This window comes from Cryptomeria japonica, chromosome 6 (assembly GCF_030272615.1).
Source record: "Cryptomeria japonica chromosome 6, Sugi_1.0, whole genome shotgun sequence".
Classification (NCBI taxonomy): domain Eukaryota; kingdom Viridiplantae; phylum Streptophyta; class Pinopsida; order Cupressales; family Cupressaceae; genus Cryptomeria; species Cryptomeria japonica.
Genome location: NC_081410.1, coordinates 581,823,388 through 581,846,414, shown reverse-complemented (window position 1 = coordinate 581,846,414; position 23,027 = coordinate 581,823,388). Strand labels below are relative to the sequence as shown.

General features: G+C 41.5%; 1 protein-coding gene across 7 annotated transcripts in view; it reads right to left on the bottom strand.

Annotated features, from left to right (window-relative positions):
- The window catches only part of LOC131035677 (uncharacterized), a 376,645-nt gene that overhangs the window by 234,277 nt on the left and 119,341 nt on the right, over positions 1 to 23,027 (bottom strand). The window lies entirely within an intron of this gene.

Here is a 23,027-nt window from a genome sequence, read left to right as displayed (position 1 = left end):
CTTTACCACCGTAGCCTTGATCGAGCCCCACCAAACTCTAAGGTGAAGGAAAAAGTTTTTAAGACATATTTTATTTTTATTTGTTTAACAGGAAATCAGCCACCTCATCATTTCTTTGACCCCTAATATCCACAGCATGAGTCACGATGAAACACAATTTAAGGTGTGGCACTTAGGAAATAAACAAGCTGGCCTTTGAAGGGAAAGATGTGTCACATAAACAAAACATTGGGGGGGATTTAAATTCAAAATCAAATCATAAGAAGAGCAGGGCAGGCCCGAATATGATCTACAGCAGAAGAGCATAAAACTCTCAATTTGAACAAGGCAGAGATAAAGGTAGTTAACTTCCAGCATGGGGGAAAGGTGAATCAGACTTATTTTGAAGGTAATCTCAATCATGTTGATGTGAATTTCACCAAGTGTCATCTTTCAGAGTCCAATCTGATGGAAGGAGAAGAATATTAGATTTCAAGACAGTAGTACCGAGAGATAATTCATTTCCAGATTGATAAAGGTAATAATGTTGTTAAGTTTTGTTTGATTCTTCTTAATTGAAATTGTCTTTTTATTTACTTTCAGGTGAAAAAATAAAAGACTCGGGCAAATCAGAGCAGATCAGACCTAAATGAATTTAGGAAGCAGGATTCAAAAGGAGCAGACCTAATTAGATGCAAGCCATCATTATCATCCAACACTAAATTTACAATCAGACCTGATTTGAGGCCAATTTCTGCTTGAGATGAAGCAAAAGCAACTTGTTTAAAGCCTAATTCTGTGCTTAATTCAAGGTTGAGGCAAAAGGATCTTAATTTGAATAAAGAAGAGCACATTGGGGGTATTTCTACAGACCTGGTCCATATTAGATTCAGGTTGGATTTCATCAATCTGAAAGTGACATAATTATGGGAAAAAGAAACCTGAATTTTACAAGGAAGAAGTGAATTCAACACAATCTAGGACAATTTCATTAAGCACAATTGCTTGTGCAAATGAGGACAAAATCACCGGTTTTCCTGAGACTTGAGCGTGTAAAATTGGAGAAAATTGGAGACCCTGGGCTGGATTATCAAATTTCGCTCCTGACCCTTCCAAGGGTACAGGAGCGAATTCTCTTTAGGCTCCCTTTGCTCCCCTATTTGGATCGAAGACTTCACTTTAAGGCTTTGTTTGATACGAATTCCATTCATTTCCCTTTGAGGAGCAAGGTCGTGAGGTTTAGACGTGAAGATTTGAAGAAAGAGATGAGAATTTGAGCTAGAGCATCAAATTTGCTCCTGACCCTTCCAAAGGTACAAGAGCGAATTCTTCTTAGGCTCTCTTTGTGCTTCTAATTTGGAAGGAAATCCCACTTTAAAGTGTTGATTGGACGAGGAATCAAATTGAACTTACCTTTGAGGACGAATTTAAACAAGCTTGAACTTAGAAATTTGGAGAAGAAGTTAAGAATTTGAGCACAAGCATAAAATTCGCTCTTGACCCTTCCAATGGTACAGGAGCGAATTTTCTTAAAAACACCTTCTTGCTCCTTACTTGGATCCAAACTCACGTCTTCAGGGCTTGATTGAAAGAAAGTTGAGTTATGCCTCCCTTTAAAAGAGAATTCAAACCAAGTTGAAGGATAAAGTATGGAGAATTTGAGCAACATTGTCAATTTCGCTCCTAACCCTTCCAAAGGTACAGGAGCGAATTTTACTAAACCTCCCCTTTTCCTTCTCATTTGGATCAAATTCATGCTTTTAGGCCTTGAGTGAAGGGGAGATGATTCTTTTATGCCTTTGAAGAACATTGAAATGAAGTTGAATGGTAAAAGGTTAAGGATTTGAGCTATCAAGCAAATTTCGCTCCTGACCCTTTCAAAGGTACAGGAGCGAATTTTCCTAAGGGTCCCGTACCTCTCTAAGGTACACAAGCGAAAAAGTTAAGACATGTTGTTGATCCAACATTTTGAGCAATTAAGCCTTAAAGGTGACTTCTTAGTATGCCTCAAGACCATAGCAACGTGGATAAAGGAGAAGAGTGAGTTTTTGATCAGCATCTAAGCCTCATGTTCCTAATTCACTCCTGACCCTTCCAAAGGTACAGGAGCGAAATTCTTGAAAGGGCTTCATTTTTCACCTAAGGCATTGAGTGGATCTCATCCTAAGCAAAATTGAAGACAAATTAACATGGTCATGATGAGAAAAGAAGCACGAATTGAGCTAAAAAGCCAAATTCGCTCCTGACCCTTCCAAAGGGACAAGAGCGAACTTCCTAAGGAGACCTTGTACTTCTTCTAAGGCCTTGAGCGAATCTCACCCTTGAGCAATTTTGAAGGCAGAGTGACATGACTTTCATGAAAGAAGGATTGAGAGATAAAGTTCTAAGCAAAATGAAGGCACGAATTGAGCAAAAGGCTAATTCGCTCATGTACCTCTCAGAGGGACAAGAGCGAATTATCTTAGAAGTGGGTACCTTGCAAACGAAAAACGTTTTGAAACTTTCTTGGACATGATTCAAACATTCAAACATCATAAGCCTCCTAAAAATCATTCTACACGAGCTAGTTTTCATCAATTTGTGTTCAAATTAAGTGCATTATTGAAAATCGCTCATGTACCTCTCAAGGGTACAGGAGCGAATCAATGAGAAACCATGTACCTTCCGAAGGTACAAGAGCGAATTCATGCTAAAGGCACGTACATTGCCCTCAAGACAAAGCAAATTCATCAAATTGTAAGCAATTTGGCACCAAAATAATCCAAAGTTTAGTCTCTAAAAAGGGAAACTTTAAAGCAGATCAGTCACTTTAAGGGGCGGAGTACATCCTAACAGCAGAAAAATTCAACAAAGGAAGGACTGAATTCATCATAGCAAGAGCAAATTTGCTCAAGCAAAGGACAATCTCCCCTAAACCTGCACCTATCAGACCTGCAAATCACATAAAACCAGAAATTATATCAAATTATGAGATTGTATAAGCTATATATCATATGTGTTTGATGTTCATTTGTTTGTTTTGCAGCAGGAAAAGAAAGAGATCGGAAGGACCAGGTTGGAGAGAGATCAGAACGAGGACCTCAAGAAGAATATTTCAACATTAAGGTTAAAGGAAGACCTCTTCAAGAGGATCTCATAGGAAAACACAAGGGAGTCAAGGAAAGGTACACCATTCATCAAGTATATCAAGGACGAAGGAGGATTAACCAAGGTCATCGCAAGGGTACGTTGAAAATGATCGAAGAGGCAGATAGTTTCAGAAGAGTTAATCAAAGTCCTCTTCTCATCATCATCACATTGAGTATCAAGAGATATTGCTCAACGTTCCTTGACCAAGCACAAACGCAAGACAAGGTGGCATCCCAGTCACTGTTCCTCCAATCAGAAAGGTCCACATCAGCATGTCCAAATTCAGTTAACCATGCTTATACATGAAGGCACAAACTCCGATGTACATATCTCTATTTCCTATTAGTTCACAAACATTGAATGTAATTTTCTCATGAGCTAATAGAGTTTGTTGTAACAAACCCTAATTAGGGTTTCCATCTTGTAATCCTAGCCATTGATTGTAAAACAATCTGAGCCATTGAATTGTAATGAGTTCTCTATATAAAGCTCTGGCTCTTCATTTATAAAGGTTAATAGTCAATAGTTGATAGGCAATGAATAGCCAGTAGAAAAGAAATGGTGAATAGAATAGAAGTTAGAGGAGAGTAGGAGGAGAAGGCAAGAAATTGTTGCCTTAATTGTAAAAGATTCCATTTTCATTGAAGATGTGGTGAAATATGTTGTCCCTTTGCAATGTGCATGGTTTCTTGTTGAATCTTCATATAAGATGGTAGATAATTAGATTGAATGGAGAGAAATTGTTGAATGCACTCGTGTGGAATCCACCTAGTCCATACCACTAGCCTCTTATTGATGGTAAGGGCGCCCTACGTGGTCAACCGGCATTGAATGAGCTTAATCTTGAATAGTTATGCGTCTATTGTTCATGCATTAACTTGAATGGTGATCAGTGTCTGATGGTGTAACGATTTGAACATATTTGAAGCATCCCTTAGAAGATTGCACTGAGCTGGTGTCGAATTGTTTACTTTGATGGTGAGACCTAGCCCAGTAGGACTCCACCTAGTCATTCATCTATCTTCTTGCATTCTAAGTCTTAGAGTAGACTTCCTGAACCCTCAATCTTTTGCTCTTTTTAAATCTCCCAGCTAGTAGGTAGGACTTAAGTTCCAACATATCAAAGCATTCAGGCAATCAAATGTAAGTCCCCTTGTGAATCCAGCATACTCACATCACACCAATAGAGCTTATCCACATGTAGAGACCCTACATACTAGAACCTTGGAGTTATTTCGATTGATCCTTAGGCAAATCTTCAACATTCGAATAACTTTGTTCAAGAGAGGATAAGATACCTTGGTATTTTATTCTGTGTTCGCATGTGCATAAAAAACACATCAACAGAACACTCATGTGACAAAGGTAGATGGTAAACAAAGGCAAACATCAAACCCCCCCATGACACTTTATAATGGAGTGCAAGTACAATAAGGCACAAGATGTGCAAGATCCCAAGCATGCAAAGCTTAGTGGCACTTTATCCCGGTGCATTTGCAAAAAGGAAAATGCTTACAAAATGATGTATATAATGCTCAAAGAAGACAAAAGGCTGGAAATACAAAAATAATAGCCAAAAATGAGTCATCTCACACAAAGAAAAGGATCAGAGGAGCTGAAACATCCAAGATATTCACCAGAGTGCATAAATGCAAAACACTGAATAAAATGTACCTGGAGCAGAATCTAGAAAGAAGACCCATACCACTGGAAAGTGCACAGAACCAGATTTCCTACGATATTTCGTGTGCCAAAAACGGAATCCGGATGCTCAAGATATGCCTCCCGGAGTGCAAAAAAGAACTTTTGGATTTGACATCAAAAAAGACATCAAAACAACAAAAACAGAAGATCAAACCTCCAGATCTAAAGAGAGCTCAGAAAGAGTTTTCCGATGCCTATTCGTTTGCCAAAATCCGACTCTATTCGCCCAAGTTATGGCAAAAAAAACGACCCCCCTATCAAAAAGCATGCAAAGTGCCAGGAGTGGTGACTGGGCGGAGGTGGCAGGTGGGTCAGGTTGAGCGGCAGCAGAGGTGGTGCATTGCTAGCGGTGGTGGTACTGTGGGCGGCGCTGCTATGTCGGCAGCCGCTGACGGTGGCGGGACTGCAAGTAGTTTACTATTGCGGTTACTGCACGCCACAGCGGTTTAAGAACCGCTGGCGGCAGCTACTCTCCACAGCGGTCAATAAACCGTTGGCGGCAACTGCTACGACAGCCGCAGCGGTTTAAAAAACTGTCGGTGGCATCCCAGCCTGGCTATGCCGTAAAACTGCCCAAAACAATTTTTTAATTTTTTTTTAACAAATTTCTTGAAATTCATGCCAAAAATTGGGAAAAAAACAAAAAAAAAATTCAGAGGCCAAAGTTGTCCAAAATGGAGAAATTTTATATGAAAATGGGGGTTTTTGGGTGTTATGAGTTCAACATCGAGGTCTGTTTGAGCCCAAAATGCCCAAACACAAAGAAGCACCCAAGACCCAAATAAAAAGCTCTAAAAAACTTGAAACCCTCAAAGCTCCAAAAAATCTTCAAAAAACAAGAACAGGCAACAACAGATCTGAGCTTTGATACCATGAAGGAGTTTAGGAAAAGTCAACTCTACAGCTCCCAAGGATCACCTGCATACAAACCTGTCACACAAGGAAAGAAGCAAAAACAAAGCTATGGAGGCCAGAATTCAATGATCCAAAAAAGAGGAGTCATATTGATTGTGCAAGAATAATGCAATACAATTACTTAAATTACAAAGAGAGAATCCTTATAAAAGGATATTAGAAACCCTAAAGAATTATAAGATGCCTAAGTTTAGCTTAAGCGTAGAGTATAATAGACTAATAATTAAATAAATAATTATTAGCCACAACATGATAACTCTAACAGGTTTAATCAATAATGGTATTTAGTTTATTTAACCAATAATAATATTTAATTCTTTATTTAAATAGTTGTAATGCCTAATCAATTAAATAATTTATACTTAGCATTAATAATATTGATAAGGGGAAGAGATGTGTTTGGTCTAGGGGCACAGCCCTTGCTAACCGATAAACATGTCTCCACTAACCCATGTGATCCTTGGAATAGTCATGACTATATACAAGCAAAGAAAGGGTATAAAGGACATCTTCCATTACAAAATCTAGGCATCGAAGATCCCAGAAGTTAATAATATAGAACTGCATTCAATTAAGGAGATTGAATCGCATCTTAGGCAATCAAATCTGTTAACAGTAGTTTGACAGTATTGCTATTATCAACTCTGACAACAGGCATTGTTAAAATTAGAACCAGAAAGATTAAAACTCAGATATATGAAACACAAGAACAAGAAGCACAATAATTTATCCTGGGAAAACCCTCCACCTGAGGTAGAAAAACCCAACCACACCAAAATTAAACTTTATTGAAAAGCACAACTCTCAATACAATGCTTTCGAAGCTTGAATCAAGCAAGATTGTTAACACATAACAATCAATGGTAGAAGCTGATAATAATTCTGAAAACTGATAGCTTCTGAAAAACATTCAAAGTAGCTGAAGGAAGTTCAGAAACAAAAATGATCCACCGGAGTGATCATACGCACATATCTTAAACTATATTCTCACTAGAAATCTTCGCACACTCAAAACACACACTGCTACAATACGGCTATCAGTCTTTCTTTCATACGGAAGAAAGCATATATAAAATTTATCTTCTCTAAACTTCACGCGAGTACCCACATTACTAAAAGAACCACCCGAATAGAGGAAGCACCACATGATATATCTCCCAACGAAAGGAGGAAAGTCGCACACAAAAGAACTATCGGCAGTTACATTTTGTGCCAATTCATACACGAATGACAACCAAGCCACAAGGGCAATAGAAAACTGATCCTTCCAATGGATGAAATGCAAAGGGGAACTAAAATGAATTTCCAGCTAGCAAGCAAGTCGGTAACGGAAACCAAGGAATCCAATACATACTCTCGTGCCGACAAAAGTCAAAAAGTCGTTGCCTATGATGTCCCCATCTAAACAGTCCTAGAATTCTTAAAAAAAGATTATCAAATTAGCACGGAGAAAATAACTTCATCTTAGAATAGCTATCAAAATAGATCAGATTATATGTCCTGTCGCTGTGTATTTCGTTCGGAGTATATACTCAAATAAAAGCGTTGGTCTTCTTTGGTAGTATTCAATATTACCGCCGCTAATGTAGGTAATCTCTAAACGATAACAATCCTGCTGTTGAGAGGCACATAAGGGTATCAGGAATTATAAAATGAGATTGCAAGAGTTACTGACTGAAGAGTATCTGCAAATAACCATGAGTTATTAGTGGGAGTTACGGATGGCACAAATGTGCCATACTCCCTTAGGAGCTATGCTCGCTCTCTGTGCCGTGAAGAATGGTTGATTGAGTTAACGAGATTAAAGCTATCGATCTTTCCATTTTATCGCTGAGAAGCGGAGATTACACAAGACTGTGATCAAGGAAAGAGAAAACTAATCTAGTATATAAGAAGTGATTCATAGAAAGTAAACTTATGAGTATGTCAAGCATAAGACTAATTAAATATTAGGTACAACGATTTCATGAAGACAGTATTAATATCAAACAAGGTAGCGCCGAGAATATGGGAGCCTCCATTCACACCATCGTAAATATAAGATGACCACCGAATATAAGAATTAATTCTGCAAGGAAAGGCGATTAGAGGAGGTCGGTACTCAAGTACTATCCAATTAATGGGTTTAATGATCGGATTGCCTGATCAGTTCAAAAGAACTCGATATATTAGTCTTTTATGCGGATCAAATACGATTTCAAGTATAGTGACTAAGGCATCTTGACAAGCCTCGATTAGTGACGAAGACCATTATTAATTACGGTATAGCAATCTGTATTAAGACGTTGCTATTCACATGATTAGTCCACAATATTTAATAAAGCAAAGAATTGTCAATGACGAGTGTGTACTTATAACACAATTAGAAGCATTAATAGACGTATCTTTTGGAAACGCAACCTGTCGTATTCACCATCAAGATATAATAAGGCATTCCAACCATTAAAGGAAAGGGGTATCATTTGAGAATAGTTACATATCGCTGTTAGAAATACATAGACGTGGGTATAAGAAACTGATATATATCAGAGAGTGTAAACCGTTGCCAAAAGCCATATATATGAATATATCAATTGGGAGGCATATCGTACATTAGACCAGCCTCATTCCTTTATCACACTAAGTAATTAAGTAATCTCATTTATGGTATATCTCATAATTATATATCAGACCTTGCTATCAGTTCTACATCAATTCTGACATATTTGGGTAAGAAATAACAATTGATAATCTGTGTGATACCCTTCACTTGGTTTAAATCTCAATCATTTGATAGAGAAAGAATAGGAATCAAGATAATTGTCCCCACTTACCAAGATAGTCCATAAGGGGACATTATATTGCCATTACGGGAAAGAATGCGAAGAGAATAGAGAAATGTCAGCAAGCATACACACACAATAAGAGCGGTGACAGATAATATACAAAATCGAAACACTTCCAGCTTCCTCAAAACGAATATAGAGCACAAAATACACGAACACAAGATAGCTGAGAAGAAAAGCAAGAAGATCTCATGTGAATGATAACTCATGTGGCTACAACAATAACACTCCCTCTTAGCAAAGGAGATATCATTTACAGACTTTCAAGTCATGGAGTCTCTCAACATGACAAACACAATGACTATACCCATTGTGTAAATAGCAAAATTTAATTACGGATTCTCTCAACGTGATAGCATCATGGATTCTCTCAACATGATGTTCACCATGGCTACTCCCATGAGTGAAATAAACACAAGCTATCATCACGGAGTCACTCAATGTGATGTTGTCTTGGAGTCTCTCAACATGACATCCACTATGGCTACTCCGATATGTGGAAAGAGCATCAAGGGCTTTCACCTCAAATTTCTCCGTCACAGAGAAAAATGCAGTACAAGGGCTTTCACCTCAAATTTCTCCATCACATGAAATGAGAATCACCGAAGCTGAGACTCTCTCTCAGCAAGAGCATCATTCTCCACAATACCAAGCTTATCTCGAAAATAAGAAAACTTCACTCTAGTAAGTGACTTGGTGAGAATGTTTGTTGTCTGCTCATCTGTGCAAATGTACTTGAGCTCAATTGCTTTCCTTTGAACCATATCTCTTAAATAATGAAACTCAATCTCCACATGCTTGGATCTATCATGAAAAACTGGATTAACTGAAAACTTTACACAGCTTTGGTTGTCACAAAAAATTACTGTTGGTTCCAAAGGCTGCCCAAATAGTCCTGCAAGAAGCTTTCGAATCCACACTGCTTCACGTGATGCTACACACACTGCAACATATTCAGCTTCTGTTGTACTTTGGGCCACACATGATTGCTTCCTACTGCACCAGGATATCACAGTTGAACCTAAGCTGAAACAATAACCGGAAGTGCTCTCCTTGTCATGCACACACCCTGCCCAATCTGAATAAGAAAAACCTTGCAAGTTCAGACCTTCACAAGAAATATATTTCAGACCATATCCTACTGTACCACTCACATGTCTCAATATATGATTCACTACAACAAGATGAATATGTCTAGGCTCACACATGAACTAACTGAGAGTGTTAACAACATAACATCTATCAGGCCTTGTATTGACTAAATTCATCAAAGATTCAATCAAATATATCAGGCCTGATATAGGCCTAATATATCAGGCCTATACATAGTGGGATCAACTAAATCTGAACTAGCTGCAACCTCATGTAACTTTTTCAAATTTGCTTCCATAGGAGTTAATATAGACTTGCAATCTAACATACCAAATCTTTTCAAAATGTCAATGGCATATTTCCCTCGACTCAGTATGATTTCATTTGATCTTTGCCACACTTCTAATCCAAGAAAATAATGCATAAAACCGAGATCTTTATCTCGAATTCAAAAGCTAATTCTTTCTTACATCTAGACATGAGATCATCCTCTCCAGTAAGAAATAAATCATCAACATAAAGAACTCGAATTAAGGCTTTATCATCAGTTACCTTGAAGTAGATATTTGGATCTGCATCATTTTTGAGAAAACCCAAGCTCAGCAAATAATGATCAATTCTTTCATACCATGCACGCGGAGCTTGCTTAAGGCCATACAAGGCCCTTTTCAATCTACATACAAGTGATTCTTTCTCATGAATCACAAAACCAGCTGGCTGCTCAATAAAAAACATCTTCAATTACACCATTCAAGAATGTTATCTTTACATCAATCTGATGTAATTTCCACCCATTAACAGCTGCAATAGCAATGATTGTTCTGATTGAAGTGTACCAAGCTACAGGAGCAAAGGTCTCCTCATAGTCTATACCTTCCTTTTGAGAAAAACCTCTAGCTATGAATCTAGCTTTATATTTTTCAACACTCCCATCAGCTGCATGTTTAATTTTGAACAGCCATTTAGAAGAAACAACAGATTTACCTTGAGGTCTAGGAACAATATTGTTTACCTCACTGGGTAAACAGGAAGAATACAGAAATCGAACAGTAATGCACAATGCCAATACAAAAGAAGTACCAGAATAAACTTGCCATTAATGTCAAAGGATGTTCATATTATAATCTATCGTCAATATTACATGTCCTCCAACACCCGGAGGTGGTACAATATATGACAGCCGAAGGGGTGCGACACAACCGTCGCGACTCCAACTACCTACCCGTCGGCTAACTAACTATCAATAATTATCATTACTAAACTATACATTTTTTCCCGATAACATCATCCCCCCCAAAAAAGAAGTCGTCTCCGACGACTAACAACAAAATGGAGACAATGCATATATACACCCAAAACAAAGTCAAGGAGGGGGCTGAGGAAGCGTCCCTGAAGTCGAAGGCTGAGATGCGAGTGTCTGGGCCGCCAGGCGGGCGCGGAGCTCATAGACCTGCTGGGTGCGTGCTGCCACATCCCGCTCTGCCACCAACACCTTCTCTAAGGCCGTCTTCACCATAAGCGCAGCCTCCAGTAGCTCCTTCTCCTTGGTATCGGCGGACTCTGTCATGCGAACCAACTGAGCTTGAACAACATCTAACTCCTGCTGGACGAGACTCCGAGCACTCTGCTCCTCCGAAAGACGGGTGTCCACCGCAACCTTCTCTGCGCGGGCTGTCTCAAGCTGTGCTACCAACTCTGATCTCTCGGCTGCCCACGAGGCTTGTTGTCTGGCCATGTCCTGCTCTAACTCAACTCGAGCAGCCTCGCAAACCGCAGACTCATGCTGCGTCTGGCGTAAGGCATAGTAGGCCTCCCTGTAAACCTGCTCAATCTCCCGGACGAGAGTCGTCAGCCTACTCTCCACGACGGGCTGAGGCACACTCCAAGCCTCCAACATCGCATCCGTCTGGATAACTGGCCACCCTCGTGCCTCAAAACATGAAGTGAAAGCTGCGGGACAGCCGTCTCGCATAAACTGGAGGACCTGCTCCTCCACAACCTGCTGCAGAGCTCGTGTCTGAGCCGCGGCCACCACTCGCCGACCCCTCGTCACCATATCTGCCAAGTAAACCTCAATATCCTCCCCATCCAGCCCCGATGTAGGTACAAGAAGCCCACGTGGTAACTCAACAGTCTCCTCAGGGACCACACCTGCTGCATCCTGCTGGCACAACGGTGTCTCCCCTGCCCCCTCAAGTATAGCAGTCGCCTGCTCTGGGCCGGTAGGAACACCCTCTCCAGTCACCTGTCCCTCTGCTGGTGCCTGCGTCTCCGCCGAGGAATCCTCCAGATCCACCACCTCAGTGGGAGGCTCTCGTCGAGGTGAGAATACAGCTGCTCCTATGGGTGGCATCACTGTCATCTGGAATCTCCGGGTCAGCCAACTCCCCATAGCCGCCACCGATGGAGCTGCACTCAACACCTCCGACCCTCTCTCCCCCTCGGAAACATGTCCTGCGATGGGCTCCTCCAACAAGGAGGCAGCAACCGTCACCACTGCCTCGGATCCCACAACGTCCAATCGCACCTGAGGCTCCGTCTCAACCATCTCCTCTGCCACGCCTCCCTGCGGTGGACCACACGACTCCGCCCTGCTGTCAGTACATGCCTCTGCAGGAGTCGGTCCTGCGGCGGGTGCACGAGCCTGCTGCGGTGGTATGGGGGAAGGTGATGCGGCCGGCTGCATGGGCCCGAGTGTAACGGGCGTGCGGCTCTGCCCAAATGCCGGAATCGAAGTACTGCCCGCTGACGACCCCACAAGTGTGCCAAGTGGGAGTGTGGGTGGTGCAAACAACACTCGCTCTCCGGCGGGCTCCATCCTCCCCTCGTCTGTGGCCCGACTGCTGCTGTCATCCTCATCCTCCAAATCCTCTGAATCCTCTGCACTGCTAGAAGTTTCTCGCCCACTATCAGGTTCTACTGAGGTGGTCTCGAATATCCTTTTCCGCTTCGCGGAAGAGTGGCCAATATCAAGGTGTCTCCAATGCATGATAGGAGGCTCACCGTCTGCTAATGGTTTCTGTGGCTGTATCTCCAATTCTGCCTCCGGTACTACTTCTCGCGTGGCCTCCAGAAACAATCCGATGGCATAGTGGGGCATGTAAAACGTGCGATGCTCCATCATCAAGAACTCGCACATCCGCTCTGATAACAATGTAGCCCAATCATACACAACACCGTTCAGCAACCCGTTCATCAATACGATCTAAGGGAGAGCGATGTCTGATGCCCTACCAGACCCCGTCAACCTGCTCTTGACGACGTCCATTATGCATCGCCAATGGCCCTCTGCAACAAAAGACCTACGCATCCCACAGCTCTTCGTGGCATCAACAATGCTCTCTAATTCTGCTGTGGTCAAGTCTCGGGATACTCGTTTAATCCAATATTCTTTTTCCTCCCGCGTCATTTTCTTAGCTTTCAATTCCACTTTCTTGCCATGTACTCCTGGAATGCCAAACACTCTCGTAAAATCTGCAGGTTTGAAGGATATCGTGATATCCCTCCCCAGGTATTCAAAAGTACTCGTCCGTGAATGGCGATCAAAGGTATCAACCATGAATCGTAATGCTCCCTCATACTCACGGATAGCAAACACAGGCATTCGGACGGCCCACTCCACTCCTGCTTTCCGAAGGCTCTTCTTCACCAAATCATCATCTGGTGTATCCTGCCACCACTTCCTGCGTTCGGACCCATTCAATCCCTCAAAGATGATCTGCTGTGGGGTCAATGCGTTCTTCCCTCGTGCGGCATGCTGCTGTGGTGCCTTTCTCTTCTGCCTGGCGTGCATTGTGTTACTGGCTATGCGAACACCCGAAGGAAGAACTCGCGTATCCTTATTCATGTGGCTGCCCTCCTGCAACCGTTTTTTCCAATTCCTCTTTCCTGCAGACTCCATTAATTTCCTGTAACTGATTCTTGATTTTAGCCGTCGCGTTGCAAAAAGCGGCTAACTGCCTCCGGGCAGCTAAGACTGTGGGGAGGTGATGTGCCTGTGTGTTGGGCGTGCGGTAGACACGGTGATATGCCTGTGTGCGGTGCGTTTTTATTGACCGCACGGTGTTCGCACAAAATTCAACTTCCTTCCTTCCACCGCACGGTAGCTTCCTTCTTTTCGCGCTGTTCGGCGGGGGTTGGCGGTGGTGTTCCTTCGTGCGGTGCGGCTTCGGTGGCTTTTCTATCCCCGGCGTTTTGTGCGTTGCCCTTCCTTTCCCTTCGGCTGCGTCTTCTTTTCCCCTTCGCTGATTTAAACCTGCGCGGCGTGGCGTGGGCTTCTTCTCCCTCCGCGGTGTTTCCTTCGTGCGGCGTGGTCTTCTTCGTACGCTGTTCCTTTTCCCTTTGCGCGGGTGGCGTGATGTGCCTTCGGCGTTGTTCCTTTCCTTGGCACCGCGTGGTATTTTCCTTCTTTCCCCCCCAGCGATATCTTCTTGTTTTCCTTCGGCAGTGGTGGTGTGTTTTATTTCCTCCGTTTGGGTTTGGGCGGCTTTATGTTCACGCGGCCCGTCGGTGGCTTCCACCTTCGGTGGTGCCACCGCACGATGGTATCCACCTTCGGTGGTGCCACCGCACAGTGGTATCCACCTTCGGTGGTGCCACTACGTGTCCACCGTAGGGTGGTCTTTTTCTTCTTCGTTGTTTTTTTTTTTGTTTTTTTGTTTTTTTCAATTTTTCTTTTATATATACTCTTTTTTTTTTCAAATTTTCGTATATATATATATATTTTTTTCCCATTTTATATATATATATATATTTTTTTTCAAATTTTCTAATTTTTAGCTGCGGCCGTCTGACTGGAGGTTCCCGGATCCCTCCGTTCGTGATAGACCTTCAGTTTGGACCCGTTGACTGCGTCTGGTATCTCCTTCCCGTCCAGCGTCCATAACTTTATCGCCCCGTTCGTGTTGACCTCACGTATCCGGAAGGGCCCTAACCATCGAACTTTGAATTTCCCCGGTTTAATTTCGTTTCGTCCATTATATTTCAAAACTAACTGCCCCGGGGTGAACCTCGCCCTCCGAATGTGTTGGTCGTGCCAATGTTTCCTTCGTTGCTGGGCCACATCTGTCGCCCATTGTGCCATCGTCCGTCTTTCATCCAGCTTATTTAGGGCGTATAGTCTCTCTCGAAGGCTTTCCATGTCGCCTAGCCTGTTGTCAATAGCGATTCTGAGACTTGGCACCATGAATTCCACTGGTACCACAGCCTCCTGGCCGTACATCAATTGGAAAGGTGTCTGCCCGGTGGTTACTTTGTAAGTTGTTCGGTACGCCCAAAGTACCGATGGCAGACGCTCCTCCCAGTCTTCTTTTTCCACCCCACAGGACTTATAAATTACCGACACCATGATTTTGTTGGTCGCCTCAGCCTGACTGTTTGCTCTGGGATAGTACGGACTTGATAGGGAATGAAAAATTTTGAACTCGGTTGTCAGTAGTCGAATAATATGATTTACAAAGTGCCCTCCTCTATCACTTGTCAATTGAATAGGTATTCCATACCGGGTGATAATCTGTTCATAAATAAATTTCGCTGTACTGACGGCAGAGTTGTCTGCCAAAGCCCTCGCTTCGACCCATTTGGTCAAATATTCTGTCGCCACGACAATGTATCTACATCGTCGGGCGCAACTCGGTTTCAATGGACCAACGAAGTCTAACCCCCATCTTTCCAACAACTCTTGAGCATGCGATGGGTTAAGTGGCATGAAATCTCTCTTTAACGGTCGCCCAACACGCTGACATGTATCACAACTTGTCACCCATTCTCTGGCGTCATTATGCAGTGTCGGCCAACATAAGCCCGCTAGTAGGACCTTCCTTGCTGTCGTATCCGGTCCCATGTGTCCTCCAGCGGCCCCTTCATGGGCTTCTCTCAATACTCCTGGGATTTCCTCTTCCAAGACGCATCGTCGTAGGATCTGGTCAGGTCCCATTTTGTAGAGAAGGCCATTTATAAGTTGGAATGTTCAGCTTCTTAATACAAGTTTCCGTCTTTCGCCTGCTGACATTTCCTTAGGAAATTTTGACGTTGACAGGTATTCACCCACACTCGTGTACTAGGGAGGAAGGATGGCAATGCGGAAAAGATGGGCGTCCGGAAAATCCTCGCTAACGCCTTCGGCCGGCTCTCCAGACTTGATCCGTGATAGCTGGTCGGCTATGACATGGCTCCTGCCAGGTCTGACAATGATGTTGAACGTAAATTCTTGTAACAGCAACAACCATCGACTAATCCGCCCCTGGATGATTGGCTTGTTCACCAAATACATCAACGCCTGGTGATCCACATAAAATGTGAATGGTGTCGCCAATAGGTAATGTTAGAATTTTTGGACGGAGTATACCATGCCGAGGGCTTCTCTCTCCATCGTGCTGTAGTTCCTCTCTGCGTTTGACAAGAGTTGACTTGCAAAATACACTGGGTGGTCCAGCCCGTGGCTGCCAACCTGTGCCAGGGTGGCCCCTATGGCGAAGTTGGATGCGTCGACATGTACATGGAACTCTTTGTCCCTGTCTGGGTATGTCAAGATTGGCGCACCCACCAACCGTGACTTTAACTCTTGAAAAGCCTCTTCTTGGGCCGTCCCCCAGACGTAGGGCTCCCCCCTTCGTGTCAGCTTATCAAGTGGGTATGATACTTGGGCAAAGTTCTTAATAAACCGCCTATAATACCCGATGTGCCCAAGAAATGACTTGACGCCAGTGACATCGTCGGGCGCCTCCATCTCCACAATGAACCGTACTTTGTCAGGGTCCGTCTTCAGTCTAGCCTTGCAGACGATGTGCCCTAGTAACTTGCCCTGAGGCACCATGAATCTGCATTTCTTGGGATTTAGGGCGAGGCGGGCTCGTCGGCATCTCTCCATGCATTCGCCAAGTGCAGCCAGATGTGCCTCCTCCGTGCTGTAAATGGACCAATCATCCAAGAATGCTTTGAAGTTTCCTATGGACATTTTATCGAAGATATGGAGGATTATCCGTTGAAAGGTAGCTGGCGTGTTGCACAACCCAAATGGCATCCGGTTGTATGCATAGACGCCATCTTCTACAACAAAGGTGGTCTTCAATTTGTCCTCCTCTGCAATGGAAATTTGATTATATTCGGAGAATCCATCCATAAATGAATAAATTTCGTGACCCGCGACTTCCTCGAGGATGGTGTCTGTGAATGGTATGGGAAATGGATCTTTAATTGTGACAGCATTCAAACACCTGAAGTCTACACAGATTCTTATCTGATCGGCCTCCTTTTTCAAGGATATCACAATGGGTGATACCCATTCACTCGTCTGGACCTTGAAGATAATCCCTGATTCAAGCATGCGGTCAATTTCGTTATTTACCCTGGCCGCATAATTTTTGTTCATCCTGTATGGCCTCTTCCGTATGGGCACGGCTCCGGGAACCAAAGGGATCCGATGTACACAAAGTTCTTGTGGTACCCCCTTGAGGTCCTTATACGTCCAAGCGAACACATCTTTGTATTCTGTGAAGATTTTGAACGCCGCCGTCTTTAAGACCGGATTCCAGTCGTCGCCGACTAGAATGTTTTTCTGTTCTGAAGTATAGTGGTGAGTATTCCCGCCTGTCACGCGGGTGACCCGGGTTCGATCCCCGGCAACGGCGCCAAATGTTTACCTCACTGGGTAAACAGGAAGAATACAGAAATCGAACAGTAATGCACAATGCCAATACAAAAGAAGTACCAGAATAAGCTTGCCATTAATGTCAAAGGATGTTCATATTATAATCTGTCGTCAATATTACATGTCCTCCAACACCCGGAGGTGGTACAATATATGACAGCCAAAGGGGTGCGACACAACCGTCGCGACTCCAACTACCTACCCGTCGGCTAACTAACTATCAATAATTATCATTACTAAACTATACATTTTTTCCCGATAACAAATATCCCAAACGTCATTCTTGATGATGGATTGATATTCTTCCAACATTGCATCTCTCCATACTTGTTGTTTTGAAGCCATTTTAAAACTTGAAGGCTCGGATTCAATAATATGACTCATTAAAACAACATATCCTACAAATTTATGAGGTCTCTTACTCTCTCTGAAAAAAACACGAGGGGCTGAATACTTTTCAGCCTCTTGCATAGTATGTCTGGCCCACAAAGGTCTCTTGTCACATAGAACATTACTTGGTTCAGCAGAGTTATCTATAGGATCAACAGGATCAACAGGATCAATAGGATCTTCTAATTCAGGAGTCTCCCTCTGAATCTCAAAAGAGGAATCAGGTGCAGCAGTATCCATATCTTGAGAAATCTCTTGATCTTCTCTATCAATTTCCATAGAAGTCCCTTTAGATCTTTTGCAAGCTACATCTTCTTCAAATGAAACATCTCTGCTGATTTCAATCTACTTTTGACCAAGAATGTAGACTTTGTAAGCTTTAGAAGATTCACTGTAACCAACAAAAATTCCCTTCTTACCTGAAGGTTCTTAGACCTTTTATCCTTAGGTACATGAATGTAAACTGAACACCCAGAAATTCTGAGATGACTAACTTCTAGTTTAATACCTGAGTATGTTTCCTCAGGAGTCATATCGTCTAGAATTTGATGTGGACTACGATTCTGAACATAAACAGTTGTCCTGCAAGCTTCTGCCCAAAGAAATATTTGAAGGCCTTGATCGTGAATCATGGCTTTTGCTGCCTCAACAATAGATTTGTTCTTTCTTTTAGCAATTCCATTTTGTTGAGGATTATAAGGGACACAAAACTCCCTCTTAATCCCAGCTTCTATATGGAAATTTTGAAACTTTCACCCCCATTGTCAGATCTTAAAACTTTGATCCTCTTATCAGACAAATTCTCTACTTGATCTTTGAACTCTTCAAATCTAGACAGCACTTCATCAGATTCTTTTTTAGATTTCAGAAAGTAAATCCATGTCTTACGAGAGAAGTCATCAATGAAAGTAACATAGTACCAAAAACCGCTTAAAGAAGCAACAGACATAGGACCACACAAGTCAAAATGAATCAGCTCTAGAATTTTTTTTGCTCTACTTTCACTAGAGTGAAAAGGACTTTTAATGTTTTTAGCTAGAGCACATCTTTTGCAGACACCATCATGATCTTTATTAATCTTAGGAAGACCAATGACCATCTTCTCCATGGAGGAAAGAGTTCTGAAATTTAGATGAGCAAATCTTTTATGCCACAACTCACTAGAAGACATCGAATCATGTGCTAAGGCTTGAATAGGGCGAGCTGAAAGTCTGTATAGGCTCTCATGATGAACACAAATTTCACGAGCTGACTTGATGCTAGTACTCTTCTTCCATGCAAGAACTTTGCCTTCAGCAAATGCAACTTGATATCCTTTATCTTCCAACGCAGAGATAGAAATCAGATTTCTCTTGATTCTAGGAACAAATAGCACATAACTCAGATGAAGAGGAATTCCCGAATCTAAATGAAAGGAAGTGGTTCCAGCTCCTTTCACAGAATAACAAGCATCATCACCAATGATATCATGCAAATGAGAATCCTTTTCTATCAGATTAGAGAGATGCTCACGATATCCTGTAATATGATGTGAAGCTCCACTGTCAATCAGCCAAGTATTACTATCAAAGGGAACATTACTCGAAAGAGCAGAAATAAATAAGAAACCCTCTGAATTTTCACTTGATTCTCTATGAGGAGAAGCATTTTCAACATTTGTGGCAGCAGCTTGATGCTTGGGTCTCGAAGGCCATTCTCTAGCAAAGTGACCAAACTTGTCACATCTGAAACATTGAACCCTAGAGAGATCCTTTCTCTTCTTAGATTCAAGAGCTGAATCAAAATTCCTATCTTTGTTCCTCTTTAAGTTTCCTTTCCTTCCTTTTCTTTTAGAAGTATGGGCAGCAAGAATATGATCTTCTTCATGGTGAGATTTTTGCCCAATTTCTCTTGCCTCTAATCTGCATTCCTCTTGAATGCAATCAGCTCTCAATCGATCAAACTTGAATAGTTCATTTCTTCCACTAATACCTTGAATGAAAGATTCCCAAGAGTGAGGAAGGTCATTCATGGCCACCATAACCAGGTCTTTATCCTCAATAGAATCTCCAATAGCATTGAGTTAATCCTTCAATTCTGTAATCTTCATAAAGAAAGAAACAACAGATTCACCTCTAGCCATTTTAATATGAAGGAGTTGATGTCTCAATGCTAGAGCTCTACTAGTGCTCTTGAATTCATATAAGCTTTGGAGGCACTCGAACATCTCTTTGGTTGAACCCAACTTGGATATAACACGTAGTAGATGATCCTTAACAGAATCAATAAGTATCTTTCTTGCCATGAAATTATTCTTTCTCCATTGTGCTTTCTCAGAATCATTAGAAGGTTCATCTACAACAGACTTCACATAGTTGAGAAGATCCTTCTATTCAAGAACAATAAGGACTTTGAATTTCCATGAGGTATAATTAGCTGCACCATCCAGCCTGTCTTCAACTCTGAGTCCATCCACATTTGTAGAGGACTTGAAATAAACAAGCTAAGCTAAAGCAAGGAATATTTCAAAGTAAAGCAATCTAGTTCTAGATCTTTTCTTTAGACCCGCTCCGATACCAAGTTAAAATTAGAACCAGAAAGATTAAAACTCAGAAATTTGAAACACAAGAACAAGAAGCAAAATAACTTATCTTGGGAAAACCCTCCACTTAGAGGGAGAAAAACCAAGCCACACCAAAATTAAACTTATTGAAATGCACAACTCTCAATACAATGCTTCTGAAGCTTGAATCAAGCAAGATTGTTAACACATAACAATCAATGGTAGAAGCTGATAATAATTTTAAAAACTGATAGCTTCTGAAAAACATTCAAACTAGCCGAAGGAAGTTCAGAAACAAAAATGATCCACTGGAGTGATCATACGCACATATCTTAAACTATATTCTCACTAGAAATCTTCACGCACTCAGAACACACACTACTACAATACGGCTATCAATCTTTCTTTCATATGGAAGAAAGCATATATAAAATATATCTTCTCTAAACTTCACGAAAGCACCCAGATTACTGAAAGAACCACGCAAATAGAAGAAGCACCACACGATATATCTCCTGAGGGAAGAAGAAGGAAAGTCGTTCACAAAAGAACTATTGACAGTTACATTTCATGCCAATTCATACATGGATGACAACCAAGCCACAAAGGCAATAGAAAACCGATCCTTCCAATGGATGAAATGCGAAGGGGAAATAAAATGAATTTCCAACTAGCAAGCAAGTCACTGACGGAAACCAAGGAATTCGATACATACTCTCACGCCGACAATAGTCAGAAAGTCGTTGCCATTACCGTAAAGAATGCGAAGAAAATAGAGACGATGTCAGCAAGCATACACACGCAATAAGAGCGGTTACAAATAATATACAAAATCGAAACACTTCCAGCTTCCTCAAAATGAATATAGAGCACAAAATAGATGAACACAAGATACCTGAGAAGAACAGCAAGAAGATCTCAGGTGAATGATAACTCCTACAGCTACAACATTAACAGGCATGTATCTTGCATCTAATTTATGAATATTCTCTCATAATTATGTTCTAATAAGTCCATTTGAGAAAAAGCATATACACAGTTATAAAGTAATCAATTTCACCTGGTTTTCCATTCCATAGTTAATATATGATAGTAATAGGAAATCAGTTATATAAATCAGTTATGGCTAATTCCATTTATGTATAGTACAGTTATATGCTCATAGTACAATAAGATATTAATATATTCATAGCCCTAAGCAATTTAACCAATTCTAATTATTTTCCCCCTAAGGAGAGGCATGGTGTTATTAGGGAGAAGCGGAATAAAATATAATCCATCCCTAGAGCCCCAAGGGTGAATGGACAGCGGGGGGACGGCAAAGGGGACGGCTATATAAAATATAGAGAAAATTTAAAATATATAGGGAAATTTTAAATGTTCATGTGAAAAATATATAAAGCATGTATATATACATTGTATTCATATGGATAAAGCAGGTATATGTACATCATAGAACCTTAACATACCACATTTGTGTTCAAAATTCATTGTCAATACTCAATATGCATTAAAATTGAAAATGCATTGTCAATATGCCAACGCTTGTTTGCATGTAGTTCATTGTTTCTTTCTGGTTGGAGGATATTTTGATAGTCTTCCATTTCTATTATGACCTACAAGCCTTTATGCACTAAAAAGTTTTGGGTGTTTGTGAAATTCTATACCAAGATGCTCTTCATATTTCTAAGTGCTTTTGGCTATGTTTCAAACTTGTTTACCTTTTATAATTGTGAAAAGTCCAATATTGCAGACCTGCAACCACTTTTTTACGCACTAGCGAGTTCTAAGTGTTTGTGAAATTTATTACCACGCTGCTGCTCATTATTTCTAAGTGCTTTTAGAAGTGATTCAGACATGTTTACCCATCATATTAGTGATAATCCAGTTTTACAGACCTATAATAAAATTAAAAAATGTTTTTTTGAGCATTTGAGTCTTTTTTTTTTTAATGTGCTAGGAAAAGGGGGACAGCCGGCCGTCCTCAGGATGGTTAGGGGAGGGGGGGACATCCCCCAACCATATTGGGGACGAGGGGACGTACCCTTTGAGAATCACTGTCGTCCCCAAGTTTCCGGGATGTTTGCCACAAATTTTGCAATTTTGGGGACAGCAGGTGGACGCCCCCTAGACATCCCCAAGTCCCCGAAACGTCCCCGATGCAGGGACGGGGGATTTTAGCCCGAGGGACGCATCCCCGGGTTACGTAGATAATAATGCATAGTGATGTATGTTAGTCATTGGGAATTGGTAGCCTCCTAGAAGGGGGCATTACATGGTGCTCACAAATCCAATGAGAGGTTGGTGCCTCTAAATTGCGAAGAAATTGTTATTTATATAAACTTAAAGCAATCATATTGTCGTGGTTTTCTCCATTTTAGGGTTTCCACGTAAATATTGTGTTCTTGAGTTCTTTGCATTTGAATAGTTGTTGTAATCGTGATTAATAAAGTTTAAGTTTGAAAAGTAATTGTTATACAGATTCACCCCCCTCCTCTCAGTATAACTGTGTGCTCAACATAGAATTCTACTATTATGCTTTGAATGCCTTTTATATGCAATAAATCATAAATAATATGAAACAAATAACCCTTCTTAGTTGGCCTCTAGGTGTTTGGTTTGAACTGGCTTTCTTTGATCATGTGTACACAATGGTGAGCTCAGATTTGATCTACAATTCATTGAAATTACCTTGCAAACATAGTGTCCCTCTAAACCCCAAAACCCTCAATGATTGAGATAAAATAGCAAATAGAGCATTATGATTCTAATACCACGTAAGATATGGAATAAATCTACTCTA